The sequence below is a fragment of the Benincasa hispida genome, chromosome 5 (assembly GCF_009727055.1).
Source record: "Benincasa hispida cultivar B227 chromosome 5, ASM972705v1, whole genome shotgun sequence".
In the NCBI taxonomy this organism is placed as follows: domain Eukaryota; kingdom Viridiplantae; phylum Streptophyta; class Magnoliopsida; order Cucurbitales; family Cucurbitaceae; genus Benincasa; species Benincasa hispida.
Window position 1 is genome coordinate 16,049,325 of NC_052353.1, and position 3,225 is coordinate 16,052,549.

A 3,225-nucleotide genomic window follows, 5' to 3' on the forward strand; every position below is an offset into this window, starting at 1 on the left:
AACCCTCCGTTTCACCATAATCAGGGGCAATCAAGACCGCTGGGCCAGCTGGCTTCTGAGTGAGAAATCGGACACCAGGAACACTACCCAGCAACTCTGAAGCCCCAGGATCGACAGGGAAAGAGCAATTTCCGTGAAGACATTGAGCAGGTAAGCCTGACCGCTTGCGGAGATGTAGATTGCGAACATCAAAGACAACACAAATTTTCGGTCCATATCTCGATACCACATTTATTCTGCTTTACTGAATTCCTTCTTTGATTTCTGAACTAAGTTTTAATGATTCATTTAATGCAAATTTTGACTCTTTGAATTTCATTCTTTAGTTACTTCTTAGCATTTAATTCATTCTTGCCTTTAATTCTTTAAGTTTTCTGTAGTCAATGTATGAGCTTTAATTTGTCAATGATTGAGTCATAAAGAAAAATATATAATAATAATAAAATAAAAATAAAATAAAATACCTGTGTAAAACATAAAGTACAAAAAATAAAACATTGAACAACAAGAAAGCAAAATGACAATGGACGCATCTCAAGCTTATTAGGAATGCATTGTGATCACTTAACTCAACTGTATTGAGTTGAGGGGTGTGTTACTCGCGTATATGTCCTCTACCCGTCCTTAGCCAAATGCACTATGTCGAGGTATCCTCCAGAAATGTGTTGGTTAAGGGGTGTGTTGCGGGGATATATGCGTTGTTGCCCATCCTTTGCAAAGATACATTTGCGTTATTGAACACGATGTGTTATAACTTATCATGCGTCCATTCAAATAAAATATTAAAGAAAATGTTGTCTGGTAATTCGAGAAGAAGTCCAATCGATTTGTCTCCCCAAGAAATTATGGCTCGGCAGACGAAAGGACATCTTTTTCTGAAAATTCCATAAATGCGGGAGGTGGAATGACGCGCCTGTTGAGCTGCTCGAGGCTAGTCGCTGCACAAATCGCATTGGGCCTCACTATGGCCCAACCTATAAATACCCCCTTCCCCTTCTTTGGAAATTCTTTACTAGCAACTCAAAACCCTAGCATTTTTGTTTCAGAACTCTTTTCTCTCCTAAAAAGCTTTAAGTTACCAGTCCCTTTTTCAGAACCCTTTTCTTCTCCAAATCTGTTTCAATGGCCGACCAAACCTCAAACCAACCTGTTTCACCGTCTGTCCCTAACCAAGCAGCTATGCGAGAGGCAACATTCCTCGCTGCCAGTTGCAGGCTTACCGTCTAAACCCATTTTGTCCCAAAACCCACCAGAAGAACCTAGAGAAATCCCTTGGCCGTTAGGCCCCCTACGTTCAAAAGAGAAGGAAGCACTGAAAGCTTGTTAACACAAACTCCGTCCGTCTCTACTGAAAGTGAACAGAAGAGGCGAGACAACACGAAGGTGTTTGGCAATCTCCTAAGCACTTTGGAGCAAGAAGAAGGACTGCCCGAGGCAGGGGTTGTAAACCAGCCACTGCGTACAGAGGAGGAGACGGTGGTTGTGGCTGAGGAAGCGATATTGGATGGAGTAGTGGTGGTGGAAGAAGTGGTGGTTGAAGAAGAAGATAAAGGGAATGATGTTCTGGTCTCGGAGACTCCAAGGGCCACTATCATCGCAGAAATTTTTGATGAACCGCCACAAATGGAAGAAGAGAAGATTGCGATCATTGAAGGAGAAGTAATTGAGGTCGTAGTTGAAGAAGCCAGAGAAGCGAAAGTTGAGTTAATAACCCCTGACCTTGCGATGGAGAAAATTGCAGGGGGTGTGCTGCCAGAAGAAGCCAATAAGAAAGAGTTGAAGGCAGCTGAGGCTGAGAAGGAAGATAAAAAGAAGAAGAAGAGTAAGAAGGCTGGAAGGGCGGAGTCATCGTATCATCACAAACTAAGAAAAAACAAAGATAAAAAGGATGATGTTGACGACGAAGAGGCCAAGAAGAAGAGAAGAAAAGAGAAAGAAGAGAGAAAATTACACCGACAGGAGAAGAAACGCATGAAAGAAGAAGAGAAAGCAAAGCAGAGGGCTGTGAGCCCTAAGAAGGATGGAGAATTGACCTCTGTAAGGGAGAATAGAGAGAAACAATGCAGTTGATGGAGTCGCCACAACCTGAAGCAACGTAATTGGTTGCGACGGACGAAGGTGAAGAAACAGATGGAACCCCCCTAATGCGGCATCACAAGGAGAATGCGTCGCAAGGGTGTGGCATCGACCCTCAGCAATTAAGGCTAGCACTAGAAGAGGAGGAGAGAAAAAGAAAAGAAGAAGAAGAGAAGCAAGAAAAGATGGAGCGGGGTAGGCTCATCATCGAAGAAGGGAACAGAAGAAGAAGATTAGAATTTGAAGAAATGCGAAGCAATAATGAGCTTGCCCGACTTGAAGGGATCTAGAAGCGCAAGAAGGATCAACGCATATTGCTGGGCTCTGAGCAGTTCGAAGAAGAGTTTGAGAGAGAAGAGAGAGAGGTAAGAGAAGAAGAAAGAAGAAAGAAGGAATAAGAGGAAAGATTGCGTGCGGAAGAGAAAAGGAAGAAGCGCGAAGCAAACAAAAAGCGCTTGCACAAAAGTAAGGGTAAAGAACTCACTGAACGCGAGAAAGAGGAACAACACAAGGAGCGGGAAAAGAGATTAAAGCAAGCAGTCCACCTTGCGCAAGCAAAAGGCAAAAACGTAGCAGAGAGTAGCGAGCCTGCATCGGCCAAGAAGCAATCATCTAAGAGAAAGAAGAATGATGATATGCTGATCGAGATGGGCTTCTACCCAATGCCAACCCCACTACCTGATCTCATCACGAGTGTCATTGTGGAGCATGGAATGGACACTTTTTGTCAGTGCCCGTCCATCATTGTGCCTCAGGTAGTGCGGGACTTTTATCGTGGGCGTCTGCACGAGAATAGGGATGCGGCGGTGACTTTCAAAGGAAGAGACAGTAATTCAGCAAAATGAACATCAAGAACTTTTCAGATGAGTGGTATAACTTATGCACCAGGGAATAATCATTGAATGATCTTCTCAGAAAACTGATGACACGAATTGCGCTGAAAGATACTAGTGCAACAGAAATAGAGATGGATAGTCTCCCTAAAGGCATCCACAACTCTGGAATCTAAGTCTTTGCTACCGAAGGAAGACCTGGGTTTATTTTTTCAAGAAGCGCTGATCCCAACAATGCATGAAGAACGGTTTAATGGGATCGGGTGATGGCCGATATTTATTGCGCCGACGCTTCTATTGAGTGGGAAGGTTGATC